Source organism: Panthera pardus, unplaced genomic scaffold, assembly GCF_024362965.1.
Source record: "Panthera pardus isolate Hobbes unplaced genomic scaffold, ASM2436296v1 HiC_scaffold_26, whole genome shotgun sequence".
In the NCBI taxonomy this organism is placed as follows: domain Eukaryota; kingdom Metazoa; phylum Chordata; class Mammalia; order Carnivora; family Felidae; genus Panthera; species Panthera pardus.
Window position 1 is genome coordinate 28,917,075 of NW_026526832.1, and position 25,473 is coordinate 28,942,547.

A 25,473-nucleotide genomic window follows, 5' to 3' on the forward strand; every position below is an offset into this window, starting at 1 on the left:
CTGCCCCACTGAGTTCATACCGCTGCATCCGAAGGCAGGTGGGCAATTCCTCTTCCTCCGTCTCTTTTTGTCAGTGAGGAATACCCTTTCCAGAAGCCTCCTGAACGGATGTCCCTGATTTTCCTTCATACCATATTGGTTAGGATTGCTCTACGTACCCATGACTAAAGCGATCACAAGAAGGGAATAGAATTTCCACGGTCAGTTTAGACTAATCAACATTCACCCATGGGGACAGAAAGATTCCCCTGCCCCTAAGCACATGGGACAATAAACTCCTTCCCCCACCACCACCAAAATTGGAACTCTTCTAACAATAAAGAAGAGTGGGGATAATGGCTGTCCAGTGGCAAGGTAAGTGCCCATCACAATGGAGAAATGAAGTCCTTTAAGGCTGAATTCTAGAAACTGAATTCTACGGTCATCCCGACCCTCCAAATCAGCCACAGGGGGTTGTGCGCACCAGGGCTGGCTAGGACTCCCATGCTGAGGTGAGGAACCCCTCACACCCACACACACACTTTCACATGCACTGACTGGAGTCGGAGGGGAAACTGAGGCAGGAGAATCATGACTCTGTACTAGGAATCATGACAGTTTCCCTTGGCCCCTCATTCCTTCCCTTGTTCCTATTTCTTGAGACTCCCAAGAAATTAAAAATGCAGAAATGGAAAATTGACTTTAAAAAAAATAAAAAAAGTCTGCCTCCAATCCAGCATTCAGGAGGAAAGGAAAGTCGATGTCATTGGAGGGGTTGAGGGGAGGGGGGAGGGTGATGGGGGGGGAGGAGGAGAGTGTGTCTGAGGCTGCTGGCTGCACAGGTCAGGGAGGAGAGGTAAGTGGGGCCTCTGAGGTGAGTGGACAGAGCAGGGAAGCGGCCCCCCTAGAGCCCTGGCTTATAGCGGCAGCCCTTAGCCTTGTCCTCTCTCCTGAAGCCCCTGGGGACAGTGGATCCTCTGTAAATAGAGTGATGAGGCCCGGAGCCCTCTCGTAACTTGGGAAGGTGAAGTGTGGCGGTCCTATGGTCTAGTCTGCCAGTTGGAAGTGACGGTTGTGAGTTACCCTGGACTTCAGCAGCACCCCCTCATCAGGCCAGTGTCCGCAGGTGCCCCTGGGGACCTGCCGGCTGGGCTAACATGACTGCCTGCCAGCCAGGCCACCCCAGGTGCCATAGAACAGGCACCAAGCCCGTGTGACCCAGACAGCGAGATGCCCCCACGAGGCGGGAAGCTGAGAGCAAGGCCGGGAGGGGGCAGAAACATTTTCAGGGAAAATAAGACAGGACTCAGATTTTTAGAAGTAAGTCAGGTCTCGCAGAATGGGTGTCTTTGGAAGTAGCCCAGGGCTGTGGCACACGCTTGTGGTGATGGCCCCGCAAAGCTAAGCAGGGTAGGGTGCAAGTTATCCTGGAGTCATCAAAGTGTATGGTTTAAAAAATAATAGAAATCTCTCTGGTGAGGAAGCCGCTCTGATCAGAGCACATGCACCCCGGCAGTTTCTTTGCTGTGTAACTCATGAAATTTGTACTGCTCTTACTTTTTAAAGCTCCATGAGTCCTTCCAACCTCAATTTTCCCCCTCCTGTCTGTACCTACTATTATACTTAAGGAATTTCTAGGGGCACCTGGGTGGCGCAGTCAGTTGAGTGACCGACTTTGGCTCAGGTCATGATCACTCACTTCCTGAGTTCGAGCCCTGCGTCGGGCGCTGTGCTGACAGCTCAGAGCCTGGAGCTTGCTTTGGATTCTGTGGCTCCCTCTCTCTCTCTCTCTCTGCCCCTCCCCCACTTGCGCGCATGCTCAGGCGCACACACCCTCTCCCTCTCTCTCTCAAAAATAAACATTAAAATATTTTTAAAAGAATTTCCTAACTTTTTCCTGATTTTTTTCTCTTCACTTCATATTCCAAATAACCCCTGGAAACATAAGGGGTTCCAGTCTCCCATCCCAAGCCCCCATCTTATGCCTTTAAGGATATCCCTTCCTCATCCCAGCCCCTGTCTTTTCTTAGGATATAAATTGACAGAAATGTTGATTACTGTAGCCATCCAGCCAATTCTTTCCAAATTACGGCTATTCGCAATTTGCTTATGGTCTTTGAAGATGCGATTTTCTGATCCAGAACCTCAGATTGGTATTAAGCCCATTTTTTTTTTCAGAGCCCTTAAAAATATTAAGCTCGGTGTAGAAATAAAATCACCACTGATACCTCTGTCCTCTGAGATCAGAACCAGAGATCCTTCAAAACTGGCACCAGAGACCAAAAGTTTTCCTGGGTGCTGATTCATTACTCATCAGCCATATCAATGATTAAATATTTACGTGCCAAGGAGTCTGTGATTAAATATTAATTTCCAGCCAGTCTGCTATAAAATATTTAAGGGCTGGTGAGTCTGAAGTGTGCAGCTTTCAGCTCAGAGCAAGAAGGGCCCCGTCAAAGGCCGGATGCTGGATGATGAAGCAGGTGCATGAAGACGAGTTGATGGGAAGGTGTGCTGGCCCCAAGTGCACCTGGACGCCCGGCTACACAGAGCAGAGATTTTGCGCAGCCACGTGGGGCTCCTCTGTCTGTGAGTGATAATCCACCAACACAAACTTACTGTGCGCATTTTCAGAGGTGGCAACACTGAGGCCCAGCGAGGTGGAAGGAATCACCCTGGATTTCAGGGTCAGCAGGGAGCGACGTTAACTAACTTGTTCGCTTTTGAGCAAGGATCGTTTCCATTTCTGCCCCAGAAGGAAAGGACAAAGAGTGTTCGTACTGTCTTTGCATCGATAAGAAATCTTTGGCTCTAGTGTTTCAAATGGTGGGAAGTCAGTACAGGAAATCGCTTACAAAGAAGGTAGAAGGACTGGAAGACGAAATAAGAAAGAGGTGCCATTGTTAGAATTAAGGGAATCAGAGGGTAACGCAGAGAGATTAGATGCTACTAACACCTTACTGGGCCAAAGCCCGTTCCTGATGCTGAGTTACCAGACATGGTGGTTGGTTGGTTCCAGATGCACCAGAAAGGTGCCTTCTCAACTGGAGCTGCAGCTGCGGAGAAGGACGCTGACTCTTGCCCGCGAGGGCTGGGACCTCCCTCAAGCAACCCGCCTTGGACAACTGCGGTTCCCTTGAGTCACTCGGGCCTTAGTTTCCTGCATTGTGCTCTGTCTGTGCCTGGCAGGCTTGTCTTTCAATAGAGATTTTCTTGTCTTTGTTCCTCATCGCTTCTTACGCATTCCTTTTACCTCCCCAGCGAATAAAAGTCATAACGAGAATAATTCATTTCACGTATTTCACAGTTTATAAGGTATTTTTATATCCATCATCTCCATTGATCCCCAAAAGAACCTTGTAGACTGAAAGCCGGGGTAATTATTCCCATGACTGAAGGTTCGAGGCACAGGAAGTTTAAGTGACTTGCTCAAGGGTACACAGCAGAGTACCTGCCGTATGGTAGATGCCTGAAAATGCCTGTTGAATAAATTAGCAACTGAAAAACTGAATGGGCCTTTGTCATCATTCATAAAAACCAGGGATAGAAGAAGTATTAGTCGAAGTTCAACAGCAGAAAGACTTCGTTAGCAGAGAAACAGACGGGGTTGTTGAAGAGAGATGGAAACTGCGGGGAAAATGTTAGTTTCTCCACGTGGCTCCCGGAATCTGCAGACAACTGCACTTCAGCCTATTTTAAGATTGGGCGGGAGGAAAATTTTAATTACAGGAACCCATGAACGCGGGCTGTCGTTTCTAGAATCCCTGCCTCTTGCCCATCTCCCCCATGCAGTCGTGACTTCTTCAGGTTTGGGGAGTGTCCGACTCAGCCCAGCTGCTCAGGGGATCCCACCACGTTTCTGATCGTCTATATCCTATTGTCCTTGTCACCCCCTGTCACCCCCGTTTCCTACCCTCGCCAAACCGTCCTTTCCTTACCCCGAGTATCCTAGGTGTCCCTCGCCCCCTCCGCAAACCACCACCCCTCACTGTTACGAAAACAGACAGAGCCTACTGGCCATATTTCCCCGATCCCTAATCCAGGGTGACATTCCAGGCAAACCACCACATCGCTCCCTTTCTTTCGCTGTTTAGGGCCTGCTTTATGCTGACTCCATTGCACTTGTTCTGAGACAAGGGGGAAGATGTGCAGTCTATTACCCTTATAAACCAGCTCCTTTCTTCCTCTCTCTGCCATTTAAAAGGGCCTTTCTATTTGACTGAACAAGAAAAGGAACTCTAAGAGGGGAATTAACATTGTCCCCATTATATTGTCCAATTAACACTTGTCCCGTCAAAGGCTGAGTAGGAAGCCGGGAGCCTTGGTCAATGAGAACTTTTAATCCCTCAGGTAAATGCAAAGTCGCATTGAACACGATCAAAGGGCAGATCTCAATATATTCTCTCCCCAAGCCCCTTCCCTCCCCCCTCATGCATAGGACTGTATGAGGCTGCTAAGTTCTGGTTTGAATGAGTCTCAACCTCCCTTTGTGGCCATGTTGGGTGAAAGTGTGGGGGATGGTTGATCAGACGTTTAAAAACTCACACTAAGGCTCTTAATTACATTCAAGACAAAGACACCAACGCAGACATAGTGAAGTAACGATGACCCAACCATCTTCTTTTTTAAAAACCTATTTCCTCTCCGTAGGTACTAGGCCCAGCACCATTATTAACAAAGTAAATTATGCAAATAATTAATCCTTTAGAAGGATGGAATTTCGGGGTCAGTTTCTTCCTTCTATAGAATGCCGGCGTTCGCTGCGATTTGACCCATGAGAAACGGATGGGGGCTGAGGCTGGAGGGCAGGGACCCCTCAACACTTGTTGGTCATTTCCCCATCTCCTGCGATCCTAACACGCCTTTTCTCACGCAGTGGGTGTGTGAAATGACCCTATACATGAAGATGTCTGAAAAAGTTATTAGTTAAGGATTCATTTGAGACCCGGGACCCTTCCAAAAAGATTCAAATTGGTTTACTAAGATGGAAAATTAATCTAGGAGAAAAGCAAAAGAAGGTACAGCAAATCAAAGCCCGGGGTTAGTTCCTTCCCAGAAGTTCACACTGGTCGGCCCCGCCCGGTTGCTACCGAGGGTCCCCGGGGGCTGATGAGCCCTGTCTGGCTGCAAAATCTGTCCTGTACTGTCCGGAGAAGATCCACTTAAATACACTTAAAAATAAGAATGCAATATGACCAAATTCAGTGGCCTGGAGCAAGCATGTAATATGAGCCCTCTCCGAAGGAGCAGGCCACACTCCTCACCTTCTGGACACACAGTCTGGTAGATGCCTCATGAAATGCTGCAGAATGGTGTCAGGTGAAGAGGCCATTCCCCGGAGATGTGCCCGGTCAAGTTCCGTGGAGCAGGCTGAACTATAGAGAGGTACCACGCACTCTTTCCGGAGTCTGCTGCTATCAGTGACGGTCGGGGGCGGGGGGATGGGATGGCTTGGGGTTTAGACTGTTTGGGAACCTCCGTAAGCCCATAACAAAATGTCAGCAGTCTGACCACACTGGCAAGGCTGTCCCCTGAAACTCTGACCCAGAGCCACCGCTGACCTGTGATCCAACCGCCGCACATCCAGCCAGGTGATCAAGATGTGAGCTTCCGTGTCAAGCCAGGCTATGGGGAGAACAGAGAAAGTGGCCCTCGGGTACTCCGAATCCACACGCGCTCTTCCCTCCTGGCATTGACATCCACACACAGCCATCCTTGCTAGTCCTCCCTTTGTAGGATTTTTTACATACGCGACTCCTTTAGCCTCGAATGCTTTCTCCCCACCGGGCTCCCTCACTCCCTCACTCCCTTCAGGCCTCTGTTCAAATATCACCTCGTTAGGGGCACCTGAGTGGCTCAGTCAGTTGAGCATCTGACTTTGACTCAGGTCACGGTCTCGCGGTTCATGAGTTCGAGCCCCACGCTGGGTTCTGTGCTGACAGCTCAGAGCCTGGAGCCTGCTTCGGATTCTGCGTCTCCCTCTCTCTCTGCCCCTCCCCCACGCACGCTCTGTCTCTCTCTTTCTCTCTCTCTCTCTCAAAAATAAACATTAAAAAATTAAAACAAAAATAAACATTAAAGTTTTTTTTAAATACCGTCTTCTTATGCAATGCTTTGCCCATCTCGTAAAAAACTAGGACACACACATTCCCATCACTTTCCGCCCCCACCCCACCCCAGCTCTACTTCTTTCCATAGTCGTAGTCCTCAGGAAACATAATCTATATCTATACACTTATTGTCTCTGCATTTGGCTCCTCCTGTTTTGCCAGGGCCTGGAATACTCCGGGTGGTGGTAGGTGGGCACACGGCCCTGGTTGGATGAGTGGAGGAGGGAAAGGCATGGCAGGGTGGGATCGAGAAGCAGCAAAGCAGTTCTCCTGGAAGGGAAGATCAGCTCGAATTAGCGTGGCAGGAGGAGGGCTTCCTGGAGGGGGGGGCGGGGGAAGGGTAACTGTCAGGCGGGCATTGAGGGTCAGGAAGCACTCTGATCGTAAAAATGATAATTAGGGTGACCATATAATTTATCGCCCAAAATAAGACACTTTGGGAGTGAAAAGAGCGCTATTAATAATTACACCAGGGCAACAGGCGTAAAATAAGACCGTCCCAGGAAAACCAGAATTTACGGTCACCCTGGTGATGATTAACTAGTAAAAGAGACACCCTACTTGCAAGTGGACGTGGCCGGGTTGTATTCTGAGGAGCACCCTGTAGAGGTCTCGAAGGCCATTCCCCTGAGGATAGGAAGGGTCTGTCCCGAAAAGAGTGGACATCCCCATGTTATCTACCGTAAGCAGAGGTGGGCCTCACATGGGACACTGACACAGAATCTGAGTCTTGCATGCAAAGCAGAGGGGACTGTTTTCCATTGAGTTCAAAGTTCTCCAGGCTTCGCCTTATTTTGAGTCCGGAAGAGCTCCTAGGAAGGCACTGAGACAGTGGCCAAGGTAGGGAGCTCAGGGGTGTCTCCTTGAATTTGTACTAGGAAATGAGCCGGCTCTTAGCTGCCAGGCTACCTCAATACAAGCTTTTCTGGGTTTATTTCCCTCCTGTTGTCTCACGAACATTTAGTCTAGTATCTTCCTGTGACAGCCTGGCCTCAACTATCTCATGTCTTTGTCCTCAATGGGGCGGGGGGGGGGGGTAGGAATCAAGGGGAAATAGGTGATTTTTAAGCCAAGAAGTGTCCTCAAAAGGAATTAATAAGATATATCTTAAATTTTTTTTTTAATCTTTGTTTATTTTTGAGAGAGAGACAGAGTGCAAGCGGGGGAGGAACAGAGAGAGAGGGAGACAGAGAATACGAAACAGGCTCCAGGCTCCAAGCTATCAGCACAGAGCCTGACGCGGGGCTCGAACTCACGAACTGCGAGAGCATGACCTGAGCTGAACCGACTGAGCCACCCAGGCGCCCCAATAAGATATCTCTTAAGACAGTGACTTTCAACCTGTTTTCTTGACGTATGAAAAATTCAATCCAATATTCTGATTTTAATCGATACAACTTATTAAAACTAAACTCAGGTTTGCTCAGGAGTTGGAGCCCAAAGTTTTACCTTCTTTTCCTCTCTCTCATCCCCTCCCCCCTGTGGGGCTCCCATGAAGTCAATAAATGATGCAGAGTTTGAAGACCCCCGTCCTGCAGAAGCACCCGGCCTATACAGAGCCTATACAGAGCCAAAGCTGGTCTGCTGGGGCAAACGTGGCTCGGATTTTTTTTAAATTTCATTTTTTAAATTTCATTTTGTTTCTTTTCATATTTGGGGATGACCTTTCCAGGATGTCCCGCAGAGTCTGAAAGCTGATGCAGACATAACATTGCCAGGAAGATTTATTGGCTGATCCGAAGCCAAAGAGCCCAGAGTCTCATAAACAGTGCCCTGCCCGCTGAGTCACCCAATGGTCCACACAGAGACAGCCTCTTGTGACTTGGCCCTTCTGTCATCCCTGGCCAAGGACCACCTCCTGGATCTCTCTTCAGGCAAGCCACAAAGATCAGTGTTGACTCCATCCTGAGAGGTGACCCCAGCTCCCCATAGCCAGCAGGCACTGGAACCCCCGGCCGGGAACTGGGGTGAGGCCAGAGAGGCACGTAGGGCACAAATTCACGGAGACGTCACTCTCGGGAGAGCTAGTAACTAAGTGTGCCCCAGCTGCCTCACTTGTTTGGTCCCAGTCCCGAGAGTGGGCTTCAAGATTCCAGATCCTTCAGAGAGAAGCACCTAGAATTTTTTTTCCATAATTTTGAAACCTTTTCACCGAATCGTACTGGTGAGCCACCACGCTAAAGACCCTTCCCCGTGAAGGGTGAGCCAGGGAAGCAACGAAGGAGAAATGAAACATCCACCCGCCTGTACTTGTACTCAGAAGGTCCTGTGTGCAGACACGCAGACTTCATAGTGGCCGGCCACGTGCACACAGCAGGCCAGGCAACGTGGCCGCTGCCGTGCCTGCTCACGTTTTCTCCCTTTCGCTGGGTCTCCAGATGCCATCTAGGAAAGGCCACGTCGAAGTCGACACTAAATTTTCTGACCCATCTCTTTCAAAAGAATTACGATTTTCCCAAAGCGGCAAAGAAAGACATCAGCGTGAAAAATGGTCTGAGAGAAGACAGAACATAATTTGGGAAGTCAGGTCACCATCTATGCCTTTAGGGATGCACACTTGTCTGACATGAGCCTTGTCGCCCCAGCAAAATCAGCAGGAACAGCAGCAGCAGCAGAAAGGCGGCCGGATGTAGGAGCCCCAACAGTGCTCAGGGGCTTATCTCCTTTCACCTCCCACAGGTCCGGGTGTGACAGCACCAGGCTAGTCTGAATCCCAGCCCACCCCTCCCTAGGGGTGTGTCAAGTCACTTCACCTCTCTGTGACTCAGTTTCCCCATTTGTAAAATGGAAACGTACTAGCTCCGAATTCATCAGGGAGGTAGGAGGGTAAGCGGAAAACATATACAGACAGACAGACAGTTCCTAACCATACACAGCATGGTTAAATAGGTGTGGGCCACAACCTTATGAGTGGTGGCTGTTAGCTTTATCATCACCCTTTTACATCTGAGGCCGTGGGGGCTCTGTGTCACCCCACTGGGTTAGATTGAGGTCTGTCTGATGTGGCCCATTTTACAGGCGGGAGGACTGATCCACGGGATCCCTCCACAGACACACTGCGGGCCCTTGGTCCTCTGAGCCCTCTCGGCCAGGCCATGTCTGTCCAGCCACCCCCTCGCAGTGGCCCTGCGCTACACCTGCCTCTGAGCGCCCAGCCCTCCCCGTTCCCCAGCACATTCACCCTGGGGCCGGGGATGGTCAGCTCTATGTCGCAGAGGAGAAAACTGAGGACAAGCCAAGTAAGGACTCCCAGCCTCACCGTCAGTGACAGGCCTCACTGGACTGGTGCTCGGATCCCCTGGCCCCACGGCCCAGCACCCCCGCCCCCCATCCCTGAGGCCATTCCTCTTGTGCGAACATCCCTTTTCAGCTCAGGCAGTGGTCCTCACATGCAGGGGTGCCGAGAACCCCCACTTCCTCCTGCGGCCTCAAAAACACTCTCTGAGAACAACGAATCTAATCCCATCTTCTCCTTGTATTGATAAGGAACCGGAGGCCCTGCGAGGAAAAGGACGGACCAAGGCGGCACAGGGAGTTGGGGGAAGGATCAGTCTAGCCGGTTCCGGTGTCTCCAGGCCCCAGCTCGTCACCCTCAGAGTGAGGGACACTGTCTTCCTCCCCTCTCTCCCAGGCCCCTCCCACCCAGAATTTCTTCCCCATCACTCTATCTACCCCCACTCCAGAAACCAGATCGCCTTCAGGAGAAGGCCTTCTTCTCTAGGGAATTTGGGCATTTAATCCGACCACTTTTATCCGCTCACCTGAGTATCAGCTGTGTGACTGATGATGACTTAAGCAGGTGACTTGAGCAGGTGACTTAACGGCACTGAGCCTCCAATTCCTCTCCTCTATAACAAGGCGTTAGTGCCCCCCATACCCTACTTTGTCTTGAGAATTAGATGCAGAAAGTGTAAGTTACAACACGGAATAATTATCTGCCATCCCGGATGCACCAAATGTCATTGCCGCCGCGAGTTCTGGGGACCCATCCAGGAGCAAAACAAGCAGAAGCCGCGACATCGCGACGCTTTTGTTCTGATGCTGAGGACGTTGTCAATTATGGAGATAGCTTTTCAACATTTTTACATAAGGTAAGGGGAGGGGAGATCCTGGAGACGGAGGGTCAGGAAGGGCTCCTGAGGAGGCGACGCTCGGCAGAGACCTGAACGAGGTAGGTCTGTGAAGACAGAGAGAGAAGGGTCCCCCCGACACAAGCGCGCTGAGGCCAGTGGCCCGGGACCCACCAACCCTGCCTGCGCTCCGTTCTGAGCAGAGGCTCAGACAAGACCTGTGGGCACGACCAGGACAGAATGCCTTTCTGGAGGGTTTGCCTTTCGTGTTCCCGCCTGCAGGTGCCCGGAGTCTCCTCTCAGGTGTCCCTGGGACCTCGGGAGCCAGCACGCGGTCTGCCCAGCGCAGGGTTCTGGAGACCAGCGAGATGTTGCTGCCCGCTCCGAGCGGGCGGAATCCGGTTAACCGACAGAGAGGCGCGCTGAGCTTGCAGGTCCGAGGCACGGACACCGGCCGGGAAGAGAGCCCCGCTCCGGAAAGGGGTCTGCGTCCGGTGAGTGGTTTGCCTCGATCTCACCCTTAAAGTCTTCGCCCCGAGCAGCATACTGTGCACAAAGCCCAGGGGCCCAGCCTGGCCTTTCTGCTTCATTGCAGGGTTTCATTTTCCCTGTTTTCCCCCGCTTGGCAGCGTGGTCTCCCGAGGTGACGGCAGGGTAATGGTCGGGAGCGTGTGTGCGTGTGTGTGTGCACGCACGTGTGCAGACATGGGCGTGCATGCACATGCTTGTGCATGTGTGCCAACACTCCCCACATTCCCCACTCCTCATCTTTCCTCTTCTCCCACTGCTTTCTGTATCTTATGAATATCGTCATTGCTGGTACGTATGATGCAAAGATAGGTCAGTCCCTGTGATTAACAAGAAAGCGGAAAAGAAAACAGATCACAGAGGAGCAAAACACATAGCGAGTGTAACATACTGCTACCCTTTGGTGGCCATTATTTCAACTCTCCCCATTATTATTCCAGGGCCCCCTCTGCTGACGCTAGGTACGCTGAGTACTGCTATGTGTTTTAAATGGGGGAGAGATGTGGGCTAATGGGTATCCTGGAAGGTTCTTGGGGGAGAGGTAGGGCTGGTCCCGTAGAGTGTGGAGCCTTCGCCCTGCCTCTGGAAACCCTTGGTCCAAATAGAAACTGTGCACGCCCCCGCCCCTTGACTTCACGAGGCGTCCACCCAAGTGGGCACATCTCTACTGTCCTCTTTTTTTCCAGAAAGCAATCCCTTTCTTTCCATCGTATGTTATAGTCTTGGGCTAATAATAATAATTCAATCCACTGGCATTCATTCAGAAGGCAATGGTGTCTATTGATTGATCGTAATTAATTAATTCAGTGTCATTTAGTGGGTGTGTTTTTTTAAATAAACTTTTCTGAATCTTGGGAGGGACAGTAAAGCCTTGGACACAGATCCTCACCCCTGAAAGCTTGAAGAGATCACGGAGCGCTTCCTGCGGGAGATGGTTTTCAGGAAGGGCATCGGAGGAAGAAGAAAATATGAACAGAGGAAAAATACATTCCAGGCAGAAGAAAGCTCAGGAAGAAATGCCACGAGTCTGGAACACATGAAAGATTTTTCAGAGAGCAGTGCCTAGACCGATTGGCTGGAGAACAAGAAGTGTGATAAGCTGCTGGGGTTAACATATGTGAAGTCTTCTTTCATAAAGCGCATTAATCTTGCAAATGTTAGGTGCTATTTTAAGGCTGGGAAGGCCAGCAGGGGCCTAGTGAGAAGCTTCGAATGCTCCGCCCAGAAGCAGGAGGCTGGTAGGGTCACTCGGTGGCTCGGGATCGGCTTTCTGGAAGCCAGGTGGTGGGGTAGGCGAGGGGGAGAAAAGACCGATATGCACGTGCCGACAGCGAGAGCTGACGAAGTCCTGACCCGAGGCGGGAAAGAGGACTCGGAGGGGCAAGAAAGGAGATGTGGGCCATGGCGAAACACAGCATCGAGCAGAGATGGTGTCGTGCCAACCGTGAGAATATGGAGACGCCCAGATGCTGCCTTGCCGTGTCCCTGCAGTGCTACTCACGGGACCGTGGGCAGAGGCTCGGAGCCTCAGTCGCTCGGCAGGTGCACAGCTCTGTGCGTTCTGTGGTCCCATCAGTCAGCTTCCCGCCTCTGAAGGCTTCCAAGCCTCTGTGACATGCCTCATATCAATACCAAAAGCAGAGTCTCACTGGCAAATCATGACAAGATTGAATGAAAAGGCAGGAGAATCTACTAGTCACTTATAGTCAGCACTTACTCCCGTTGGATCGAGCAGGGAAAAGAAAGTGAGAAGAGATACGACAGAAACAGAAACGGGCTGTGCAGTTGTGAGATTGGGTTTCAAGACAGCTTACAGCCTGCGTGAGGGACAAGTGTTTTTCTCTCCGTGACTGGCTGACGCCACGTCCTGGCGCGATGCAGGGAGCTAACCAGACTTCTCCAGATACCGTCATCCAGACACAGAGCAGCCAGCCGAGGTCCCGCGGGCTCCTCGTGAGCACCGAGCGAATGGGCGTTCCCGTTGCGGAACTCTGAGCAAGTCTCCGAGTTTGCCAGGGAAGATTTCTCCCTTGTCAGCCGAGTTTCCAAAGAGAAGGGGTAGCCCCTCCACCTGGGAAAAACGTGCGCGGCGCCCGCTAGAAGTCAAAGGACAACCAAGGTTGCTGACGTGGATGGACAAGGGATGACCTTGAGGGTAAACAACCAGAAGCTGGGTAGGTGGACACCCCAGGTCCGCGACCCACTCGCAGTGTGATCCCAGGCAGGTCACACAAAATTGTGGACCCTCAGTTTCCTCATCTGCAAAATGGGCCTAAAAGGGCCTATGCTGCCGCGGGGCTATTTGGAGGCTTAAAGGAGATCATGGATACAAGAGTGCTTTGAGATTCAAAAATGTTCCTACAGGAGACATTACTTTGATGCCAATTTGCTCCCTAGGACATTAGCCTTATAGCAAGGAACAGCCCCACACCACCCACCCCCAGCTCCAGCCCCTACCCACCCCCCCCCCCACCCCCCCCCCCCCCCACTAAGCTACCCTCAAGCCCTCACAGGTCAAGGGAGAGCTGGGTTGGGATTCCATTTAACATTCAGCCCTGCCACCACATTGCCTCTCAGCCATCCAGGCATTCTCTGCACATGTGATCTTGAGTAAGTCACTTCACCTCTCTGAGCATCCCCTTCCTCGTCTATCCAAAGGGGACCGCGCTGGGAGCCTGTGGCTAAGGCCTTTCAAATGACGCGTACATGCTCAGCCCGTCTCACCTGCTAAAATGGAACCCCTGCCTCAGCCTCTCCCGCACCCTGTGTGAACTCAGGCAGGCTGTATGACCACTGTGAGCCTCGTTTCATCTTCCATAAACAAATATTGAAAGTACTTCATGCTGGGGGCCGTATGAGAAACGAATAACTTGATTAAAATAAAGTGCCCACCGCCATTTTGGCTCCTGGTAGATGCTTAACAAGGAGTGGCCCCCCCTTTCTCATTTCTGTCCCCTGCTCTGCCCCCAGGGCAGCTTAAATCCTTAAATCGCTGCCCCAAATCTTTGGTAAATTATAAGTCCACCTGACAAACTTTTTCAATCTCCTTTATCCATTGTTTAATCCTGCCTTGATTGGTGAGACGCTATATCACCATAGTACCTCTGCTCTCCTGCTCCTGGAAAGAAGCCAGAATCACCCAACTGGTAAGTGCCTTGACGGGACCTTTTTAGTGTCTCCATCTTGGGGATAGGATCCAACAAGTCAGCTCTGACCCATACGCCCCCGAGCTTAGGAGGCCAGAAAAAAATATAACCACATTCCTGAACACCTAAATAATGACAGGGTAAATGGAAACCCAGTTTATCACCTACTTACAGCTTAGAAAGTGGATTCCCATCAGCCCTCTCATGAGTAACAGCAGGCTGAAAGGTTATGCGACTTGCCCGACGTAACATTTGCTGAGGACCCACTATGTGCCAATCGTCGTGCTGAGCACCTGGGATGCGGTGGGGAGAAGACCAGCGGTCACTCTGTAAGACAGAGCATGACAGGTCCCAGAGAAGAGAAGGCCAGATGGACGGGGCCTACTCTCACCTTGGGGGGCCGAAGGCACGTGAAGGGTGAAGGTGGGGAAGGGGAGAGAGCCAGCTGAATTCAGAACCTGGGCTCACCCGGTTTGAGAGGCCACCGGCAGGGAGGCCAGGGATCCCCTGGGGACCAACCAAGACGGCTTGCCAGGTGTCCGTCGTGTGTGCAGTTCTCTGGGACGAGCCTCAACAGCTTCCTGAATCACCCCCAAAGAACCCGCTCCATGTACTGTCCTTCCCTCCCCCCAAGGTCAAGGACAACTGCAGTCCGATATTTGCACACATTTCCCTGCTGGAAAACTGCCCTGCACTGTCCTCGGGTGGGTGGACAGGCCGCTGTGGCCTCTCCCTCATGGGGGGAGCCTCCTGACTGCTCTCAGAGCTTCCTTTCGCCCGCCCATCCACACGCAAAACAAACCCTGCTCCCAGCAGCTGTGCGCAGGGGCAGGGGCGGTGTGCAGAGGGGGCATCTGAGGGGTTATGCCAGGGTCACTAATGGGAAGGAGTGTTTCTCATCAGAACCCTTCTCTAAGAGCTCATCGATTATTCATGGCCATTAAGAGGCCAAACTTCCTTCTAAGGGAGGGACCCGTGGCTCAGAGGGCAACCGGCCAGGCCAGGAAAGCAAGCCTGGGGACAGCCCCAGCAGGCAGCGTGAAGTCCCCATCACGGAGGTCGCCACGGGCGAGAGGCGGCCTCCGGAGAGCAGGGAGCGGGCCCGGGGCACGCTTGTAGGTGGCTCCCTGGGCCTGCTGGCAGATGTGTTCATCCACTAAATAATTGACACCCTCCAGGAAATGGACCGCAGAGATGCCAAAGCCATTAGAGGCTCTGCCGATGGGGGAAGGGGACACAGAAGAGAAGAAAACACAGAAGAACCACCTTCTCTGGCCTCTAAAGGCTTCAGGGTTGCCAGGCACGCTCGTGCCCTTGTCTCGTCTGAATTCACCACAGCCCCGCTGGGTGTTCATTGCTACCTATATTTCCCAGGTGAGCAAAACAGGGCTCAGAGAGGTCGAGGGCGTTACCGCCAGGCTGCACTGCCTGATGGTGTTCAAATTGGAACTCAAGCCAGGTCCTGTGATCCCTTAAGCATGTCCCTTAAGCAGAAGAAATTTCACCAAGAAATGAAGTGCCTGGTTTCTTATCACGGTTTCTGTGTGCGACCAGATGCTTTGCTCGCCCCTGTCTCAGGCCTCTGTACCTGGGTCCGGGTATTCCTGTCCTCCCTGGACACACTGGAGGGACTGTCCCCCATTGGGACATAGCCGCTAGAATATTTAGCGGGCACAGACTGTGACCAGCTGTGTCCATGGAGAGAGAGCGTGAGGTCCAGAGAGGAGTTACTTGTCCAAAGCCCCGTATGGAACAGAATGGGACCCAATATCCAGGACTTCAGGTTCTAGTTCTCTTCTTGTCAGGGTGCTGCCTAAGAGGCAAAGGCCGGCTGGGACCTCTGCCTTCGAGAAGCCCAAGAAATCCCCCCAGTGGCCTACGCAAAACCAGCGCGGCAGGGACAATCCCAGGCTCCCACACACTGAGTTGGATGATAAAAATAAAGCTCTGGCTTCAAAACCAGCTCTCAGTCTGACCCACAGAAGGGAAATAAAACGCAACTCCGGGGTAGATACAGACGAGTCGCAGGCTGCAGACACGCCCGGGTTTATTGATCATTTCTCAGAAACTAGGTCAGCACTGGAGAAGAGAGTCAGAGCGTGTGTGTACGTGTGCAGGTGCTCACAGGGAACCTCACTGCCTCCCGAGGGTGGGCTGGGCCACACCGTGTGTGACAGCCTCCGAGGGCTGCTGAACCCAGTGCCACAGACTCGGTACTCGTTGCCTTAGAACGGCAGAAATTACCATCTCGGTTCTGGAGGCCAGAAGTCCGAAATCAAGGTGCCAGCTGACCATGCTCCCTCTGAAGCCTCTAGCAGAGGAGGACCCTTCCTTGCTTTTTTCAGCTTCTGCTAATCCCAGTGAACTAGCAGTGAAACTGGTTTTAGCAGTGAAACTCCAGTCTCTACCTCTGTCTTCCATGGCCGCCTGCCCTGTGTGTTTCTATGTCCACACTTCCCTCTTCTCATAAAGAACCGGTCAGAGGGGCTCCTGGGTGGCTCAATCGGTTAAGCGTCGGACTCTTGATTTCAGCTCAGGTCACCATCCCAGGGTTGTGGGATCAAGTCCTGAATGGGGCTCCACCCTGAGCATGGAACCTGCTTAAGATTCTCTCTCTCTCTCTCTCTCTCTCTCTCTCTCTCTCTCTCTCTAAAATAAAAGAAAAAAATGTTAAAGATACCAGTCATATATGGAATAAGGACCTACCCTACTTACTTAATGACATGTGTAGTGACTCTATTTCCAAATAAGGCCACATTCTAACATACTGGGGCTAAAGGCTTCCATATATCTTTCTTTCTTTTTTTTTAATTTTTTTAATGTTTCTTTATTTTTGAGACGGAGGCAGAGCACGACTGGGGGAGACGCAGAGAGAGAGGGAGACACAGAATCTGAAACAGCCTCCGGGGCCCGAGCGGTCAGCACAGAGCCCGACGCGGGGCTCGAACCCGCGAACCGCGAGATCGTGACCTGAGCCGAAGTCGGGCGCTTAACCCACGGAGCCACCCAGGTGCCCCTATATATCTTTCTAAGCAGCATAATTGAATCCGTGACACCACACGGATTTAAAAAAAAAAATTTAGATTTAAATTTTAAGATTTAAAAAAAAAAAAAAAAAAATCGCTGGTTTTAAGGGCTGGGCAAGTATCCGTTAACCCCAGTCTCCTTTTCCCACTGCTAGACACTGTCACGGCCCCTTGGTAGCAGCAGCCTTTTGGCCGAGGAGTGCAGGCCACGCCCAAGACAGAGCTCTGGGCAGAGTCGGCAGCGATCATGGCACGAAAGCTGTTCCATCACTACCTGCTTTTGAGAACTTCGTGAACAAATAACATACTCGTACAAAGTCGTATAAGGGTTCCTTTTCCTCACGGTCCAGATGACAGCATTCCTTTGATTCAGCAAATGTCCACTGAGCAGGTACTGTGTGCCAGCACCCTGTGCGGAGGAGCATTGGAAATACAGGGATTCGTGACATGCTGTCCATCCCCACGCAGAGCTCAAACTCTAGAGGCAGAAGCATTTGAGTAAATGGATAATTACACCACAGAGTGATAAATGCTGTAATAAAAGGGTGTCCCAAATGCCGTGGGGTACAGAACAGCGAAAAGCAAATGTCTGTGTGATCTTCACTCACGTTACCAAGCTCTCTGTCTGTCCGACCCGCAATAGATGTATCGCCTCCACTAAGTACACGCAAGGCCGGGTCTTCTTTTGACGAGAACAGGTGGCTTACTGAGGAATTGCATGGTACTCCGGGTGGGTAATGAGGCTCGAAAGCTCTCTCCCAGAGCTTTCAGCATCTGACACCATGGAGCCAGAGATGAAAGGGGACAGTTCAGGCCAAGCAGCCTACGGTGGCCTTGAAACCACCCAAGCAGCACAGCCTTATGGCGTCCACTTCCCTCCTGGCCACAGCAGGTCCTTGGATCACTGGGACATTGAAAGCTCTCGACGTGCTGCTACGATTTGGAGCGCGCAACCCCCGGGGCGGAAGTGCTATCGAGTGCAGGACCCCGGAGGCAAACACACACAACGGAGCCTCAGGTTTGCGATTCCAAGTCATCCTGTAGAAAGGGCTGTGTCTCAGCTCCCTGGCAATGCCACCCAGGTGACAGCTGCAGCAGTGGCCGTGTGTGGCAGCCCATCCTATAGACATTTTTATAGGAGATGACAGCTTTCCTACTGCACAGCCCGTATCTCGTGGGAGGCAAGGAGCAGCTGGACAACCACAAAAGGACTTTGATGTCAATATCAATTCTCCAGACCATGAGCAGTCAGTTCGCGGGAAAAGGGAAACAAAGAGCCAATAACTGCATGAGAAATGTCCAATCTATCTCAAACTTCAGGAAATGTTAATTAGAGCCGCAATGGGTTACCGATTGGCGTTTAGTAAACTAGCAAAATGGTATATGTGGGATGATGCTCGACGCAGGAAAGAGACCATGGAACGAGCAGTATCCTTCGTTTGTGAAGGAGAAAAAATTAGAACCCCCTTTCTGGGAAAAGAAGACATTTGGCAATACAAACCAAGTCCCTTTTAAGAATGGGTATACTTTGGCCCACTTCTACCAAGGACTCTTAAGGAAATAATCAAAATGTTTTATATAGAATTTTATATAGAATGTTTTATATGTATAGTAGCTCATGGAGCTACTTACAATACAGCAAAACGGTAAATAATATAAATGCCCAGCAAAGTGGGGGAAATTAAAGAAATAATGGTTCTTTCAGAAGGTGAAATCTAAGAAGCCATTTAAAATCAGACTTTATGAGGCACCTGGGTGGCTCAGTCGGTTAAGCATCCGACTTCGGCTCAGGTCATGATCTCTGTTATCAGTCTGCTTCAGATCCTCTGTCTCCCTCTCTCTCTGGCCCGACCCCGCTTGTGTGCTCTCTCTCTCTCTCTCTCTCTCTCTCAAAAATAAATAAAAATTTTAAAACTATATAAATAAAAAATAAAATAAAATAAAATAAAATAAAATAAAATAAAATAAAATAAAATAAAATATATACATATGATGTTACTATGTCTAATTAGACGGACAGCACTCTGTTACAGGCCAAACAAAAAATACTTACGGAGTGAAACAGAAGGTAGTGGTGACTTCAAAATTGTCACCCATTGTGCCGGACCTCTTTGTCTTAAATTGTGTTAAGTTACATAACCATTTCTCTAAATATTTGGCCACCCTGGTGACAACTCCAGGTATAGTTTCGTGTGGCTTTTTTCACTTTCTCTTCTAAAACAAATACTTTCTCATTTATTACACTGTCTTCAAAGTGTGATTTTATTTTTATTTTATTTATTTATTTTTAATGTTTGCTATGAAAAGTGTGATTTAAAAAAATTTTTTTTAACGTTTATTTATTTTTGAGACAGGGAGAGACAGAGCATGAACGGGGGAGGGTCAGAGAGAGAGGGAGACACAGAATCTGTCTGAAACATTGCTTGTGTTTCAATGCCCAGTTCAAGTTTCGTCTCTCATTGGAAGATTCCATGGAAAATCAGTCCACGGGGTGTGCCTCCCCCTTGAAAATCTTTCAGATGTGGCTTCCTGCACGATTCACTGATGCTCCACCATTTGCTTCCATTCCGAGCATGTACATCTTCGCTTTGCTAGATTTCGCACTCTTGGGATCCCATGTATCGGTTAGCTCTTACTGCATAACAAACAACTCCAAAACTTAGTGACTTAAAATCACAAGTCAATGAATTGTCTCAGGGGGAGCGACTGATTGTTTTTAGCCGCGTCAATCATGTGTCTCTGGTTATCTGCCCGGTGACGAGGGCTTAACTGGTCTAGAGAGGCCTCAGTTGACACAACTTATCTCTGTTCCACGCAGTCTCTTAACCTCCGGCAGGCTGACCTGGGCTTTTTCTCTCGGTGGAGACAGGATTCCAAAGATAGTAAGTGGAAGCACACGGGCCCTTTGAGGCCTAGGCTCAGAACCTGCATATTTGACTTTTACTATATTTTATTGGTCAAAGCAAATCACAAAGAAAGCCTAGATTCAGGAGGTGGGGAACTAGACCCCACTTCTTTTTTTTTTTTTTTTAAGCCTATTTATTTATTTTGAGAGAGAATGAGAGAGGCAGAGAGAGAGAATCCCAAGCAGGCCCCACACTGTCGGCGAGGAGCCTGCTGTGGGGCTCGAACTCACCCAAGATCGCCACCTGAGCTGAAATCAAGAATCGGACACTCAACCGACTGAGCCACCCAGGCGCCCTGACCCCACTTCTTCATGAAAGAAGCTGAAAAGGTACATCGCGTGGATACAGGAAGGAAATAGGTGGGGCCATTGTTGCCATTGGGGGGTTGATTTGTTTCAAGTCGAAATTGTGCCTACTCACTTGTCTGGTGATAACATATGCACCAACCATTTTACTGAGTGCTAACAGCTTCCCTCCCCCTCCCCCTCCCCCTCCCCCTCCCCCTCCCCGCTCCGAATTGCAGGAGGCTGGAAGCCTGGAAACTATATGCAAGCCCAGATTCCCTTGCCAGATGGCTTCGGATTTGGTTCTGCCAGTGAGAGGCTCTGCCAGGAGCGTGAAAGGCAGGAGGAAGAGAGAAGCCACTTTGTTCTTCCTACTTTTGCTTCTAGCAACAGCAAGACACGCAGCAGCCAGACGTGGGCTCCGGGGTGTCTGCTCAGGTAACACAGCTCCGTTGGGGATGAGTGTGGTAAGGGACGGGCCAGCAGGACAGCGCCCGCGGGCTGTGGCACTGGGAGTGGCAGCAGCACGTCGGCCATCCTGGTGGCATGGCATCCGAGGATTCTGACTCTAGAGGAACATTACAGCAGCAGGCACTGTGGTGGCCTCTCAAGATCCCGCGGTGTTAATGACGGCAGGCTCCCACGGTAGCCCCAGCCACACCGGCAGGTCGGTGACACAGATAGTCCTAGACCCTGGGCAACTAGCTCTCCAAATTGGCAGCCTGAAATCAGTTATCTGGATATTTGGTCAAAGTGGCAGGGGAATAGACTACTTTCTAGTACTGGTAGATGACAATTAGTGGCACTGCGAGGACAAGTTACTTCAGCAACTTGCCTGGGTGGCTCAGTCGTTTAAGCATCAGACTTGGGCTCAGGTCAAGATCTCGCGGTTCGTGAGTTCGAGTGAGTTCGAGTGAATTCGAGTCCCACATCAGTCTCTCTGCTGACAGCGCAGAGCCTACTTGGGATCCTTTCTCCCCCTCTCTCTCTGCCCACCCCCTCTGTCAAAATAAATAAACTGTAAAAAAAAAATTCATTTAAATACTTAGCTTAAAGTACAATCCGAAAACCAGGAAACTTCCGTGCCCGCCCTAAAAGAATCTCCGATTCCTCATATTCTCAGGACGGACACCGGTTGAAGTCAGACCCAAAATTTATTTCCCCGAGTTGCAGAATTACAATATAAATTGAATTTACAGCCTTCCCATATTGAGCATGCGACACTGACAGGGAAAGAGTAGCATTCCAAAAGCTAGAGTAAGTCAGTTTAGATGACTTTCGATAAACGTCAAAATCTAGATTTATCTAATACCCTGGGAATTTTTCTCTATAGAAGCACCCTGTCCTTCTCTCCATGAGGAAATGCAGCAATACAAAATGACCACCATGTCATAATACATAAATAATTATGGGTTGATAGATTCGGAATATTCACAGGAAATGACTCTTAAAGAAACTACAGAAAGAACAGAACTGGACCTTTAAAAAGTCATCCCACCTAAACTTCTTAGACACTTGGGTAAGCTGCGTCCCAGAGAAGCTCTGATCAGAACCTTCATCGCTTCCCATCACTTTATGAAAACGAAATGGGAGCTGAACATTTGCAGGCTCAAGTTGAAGTCACCCTTATCGGGTCCACTCAAGGAAAGTCCCCTGTTTGTTCATTTCTTGAGTGTCATCCCTACCGAAAGTCCCACGGGAATGTGACATCAGCTTATCAAATGTCACTACTAACTGCTACATTTGATTAATGTATATTCCAGTCTGGCTTTCTACAGACCTAGTTAAAGGTTATACATTCTGGTATATGCCCTTAGAAGGTAGGCTCTCACCATCTGTGGAGGGTTCCATCACTCAACTTTGTCATTTTTTAAAATAATTTTTTAAGCTTACTTATTTTGAGAGAGACAGAGAGAACGCAAGCAGTGGAGGGGCAGAGAGAGAGGAGAGAGAAAATCCCAAGCAGGCTCCGCAGAGCCCGATGCAGGGCTTGAACTCACGAAACAATGAGATCATGACCTGACCCGAAATCACGAGTTGGACGCTTCACCACCTGAGCCACCCAGGTGTCTCCCCACCATCACTCAACTTTAGAGTCCATAGGGCAAGTTGGCCTTGCCCGTGATGATGTTTCGATGACTGAGTGGCTATTATCTAGATAAAAGCACACATTGTCTCAGCCAGCTCCCCCGGACACCGTCCTCAACATGATGGTGAAGCTGTCCTTCCTTTCAGATTTGCTCAGACTTGGTGTATTTTCCATGGCAATATGAGATGGGAAGCAGAGAGCACTATGGGACCTGCCCAAGGTCAGAGCCAGGATGGAAAGAGAGCAGGTGCGTAGGATTCCCAGCCTATGCTCTTAAGCCCGGCCCCAGAGAGCTTCCCCAGTAAGGACATTCCTGGAATATCTCTTTATGATGTCCCCTCCTGTCTACTTCCTCTGCCACTGCCCAGCTCATCACTTCTCTTCTGAAGGTTGTCCCAATACTCTCTTAACGCCCTGTCTGCAGTCTCCTTCCCACAGGCATTCTCCACAAGGGCTCCTGAGAGAGCTGAAATGTCAGTTTGACCTGCTCCTTCAACCAGTGGCTCTCAAAGGTCAGCGGAGTGAATTCCCAACAGCGCAGCCTGCGGACAAGCCTTCCCGTCACCTTCCCCGCTGCTTTCACACCTGCAAATGAGCCTACGTTTCAACTGGGCAGAATGGCTTGGAGTTCCTCAAGCACGGCAGATCTCACACGGAAGGTGTTCTCCCACAGGGATCTCACTGCCACCACCGCCCTGCCACCAAAATCTGCTTTTACGTGGCTTGCTCTAACTGCCACTTCAAGATTTGGCTCGCTCGGTGTCCCATTGCCTGGGCACCATTCCTGGGTACTTCCGGTCTTTCTGTTCCACCACTTGAAAGCTGAGCTCTGTTCTGAAGCCTATCCCTACATAGTGTACTTGTTTAGTGACAGAACTCTCTCCCGCTATGTGTGCGAGCTCTCTGGAACCATCTCTGTCTCCTACCACACAGTCTGACACTTATTTCACACTCAATGCTATTTAACGGATGGATGGATGAATGCAGGGATGGATGGAAGGATGGATGGATGGATGGATGGATGGATGGATGCCTAACATGCTGTTTTCTTTTGCTGAAAAAAATTACCTCGTACTCGCCCTCCCCCACCAGACTGGATTTTTTTTCTCGATCCTTCAAATTAGAGGATATTATTGCTTCTATCAGTCATAGTTTCAGAAATGTAAAGATTAATACTCACTACAAGCAGCAAATGTTTCATCCTTAAGGTGCCACAGGAATAACATTTGCTAATTTGTATTTGCATTTGAAATTGAAACACAAATTGGCACAAGAACTATTACACATCCCGGCTAATTAATGTTCTAAAAATGAATTATGCAAATCAACCTCAACAGGCCTCAGAAGCTCTTTCCCTGTATAATGAACGACTCGGAATGTGAACCTTGTTTAAGGGCTGATTCTGACGGGGCTGTGAGCGCAGATAGAAGCCGGGCTTTGCAACCAGACTCAGCCAGTTCTGTCTCTTGTAGCCAGGTGGCAGTCGGCCTGGGCCTCACTTTACCTACCTGTTAGCTGGGAATGAGAACGTCTCCCAAACCGGGTTCCTGAAAGAGTCAGGGAAATGACAATTACAGAGTTCCTGACTATTGCAAGGAGCTGCCTCTAAACATGTGCCTCCTCTACGCTCCAGAGCGTCCTCCCTGCTCCCACGCTGACCGTGCCCTGCCTCCTTCGCCAATGCCGGTCCTGCCTCAAACATGACTATGTCCTCCGGATCCCTGAAATGGAGACTCCGCCATGGTGGGCTGTTTCATTTCCTGCACTAAGAATCCAGGGAGTGATGGGACAGCTAGCTTGGCCACCGAGTACGCCTTAGGCCTTGAGAATGGAATGTCAGAACAGCTGGGAGGAGGTCATGGTGACTGACTGGGGAGAAAGCAGACGGCAGGGAAATTCTGGGCAGCTGCCTGTGTGGTCTGCAGGAACGCCCCGATAACCTATCATCCTGACCACTAGCTGTCTCCTGACTCGGCGGGGCCCAGACCAGCTCCTGCAAACCCGTCCATACGACGCAAGAGCGTGGATCAGGGACATTTGCTCTAGAAGGACTTGCGGGCTTTCACTAGAGTCCTACCGCAACCCCTGCAGGCGGGTCTGGTGGTGAACATGATGATTCGAAGTAATACATTAATGTGCTTCCAGGAGCCCAGTAAGAGCTAAAGGCTGGGGCAAAAGGGCAGGCATGTGACCATCAGGACAAAGCAAGGGCTTACCAGGAAGACTCCCTGGCAGGCGAGGTCTGAGCTCTTGCGGCCAAGGCCATCAGCGTGTTGATTCCCTTAGTTTTGCAGCCATTCATATACACAGTGAGGGTAACAGCACAGGAGGAGCCCGACAGCCAGTTCCCTTCTGAAACCACTACTGCCCCATGTGGTGACCAGCCTGGCCTGGACGAGCCGAGTCCCCAGGAGAAGGTGGCACCAGCGACAAGACCAGGACTCACGGTTCCTGCCGTCAGCCTTCCACATCTAGGCTAGAGGACGTTCCCGATCCACTAGTGGGGGAAAAGGGCAATGTAAACGAGCGTCACACGTCACCCGGGCACACTGCAAGCAGCTGGCCTTCCTGGGGGTCCCCTACACAGACGGGGGGTCAGCGTCTTCCTTTCTCCAGGGGAGATAATTTGGTTCCTTTCCATGTATTCCTTTGACTGAAAAGTTCACGGTCAAGGATCTCAAGTTAAAGATATTATTTAAATAGCAGCAACAGAATCAAGAGCTATGTGTTCACATTCTCAGTACCAGGGACGCTTTCCTCTGATGGAGAGAGCTGATTCCCTCCCCCGCCCCCCAACACACACACACCCTGTACCCACGCTTATTATGTGGCTCAGACACACAAAGAATAGAAAAGCCTTGGGGTTTTCTGCGCTACAGAGTAGGAACTAGCTCTCAATTGACGTATTTAAAGTAGGGATTATAAGAGAAAATTAGAAAGTCTCATGAGAGAAACTGCCTCTAAATTATTTATGGTCAGCACCATGTTGTTTTACGCCCAACCTTAAGCTCGGTCTGCTGACGTGATGAAAAGCAGCAGCTTCACAGCCAGACTTCCCAGCTTCAAATCCCAGCTCCGTGGCCGGATGTGTGTGTGTGTGTGTGTGTGTGACCTTGGAAGAGTCATTTTATTGTTCATTAAGCGTCCATTTCCTCAGCTACACGAGGAGGTTTACACCTGCGGCACGGGACTGAACTTGACTGAAAAAGCATCCAGAGTAGCTGCTGCTGGAGGCAAGATCGCCCGGGACTGGACCCCCACTCCAGCACACTCCACCTGAGCGGCTTAGGCAGGTGATTCTGCGGTGCCCCCGGGCCTCCACAGCCCAACAGGGT

The 25,473-nt window shown here is 50.4% G+C and overlaps 1 long non-coding RNA gene across 3 annotated transcripts in view; it reads right to left on the bottom strand.

Moving 5' to 3' along the window:
- The window catches only part of LOC109268288 (uncharacterized), a 52,425-nt gene that overhangs the window by 18,229 nt on the left and 8,723 nt on the right, over positions 1-25,473 (bottom strand). Inside the window, exon 3 of one of the 3 annotated variants that reach the window (XR_008418097.1) lies at positions 6,174-6,359. The exons of the other annotated variants lie outside the window; for them this stretch is intronic. This is a non-coding gene — a long non-coding RNA (uncharacterized LOC109268288). Of the gene's footprint in view, positions 1-6,173; positions 6,360-25,473 lie in introns of those variants that run through there. 3 annotated transcript variants of the gene reach the window in all.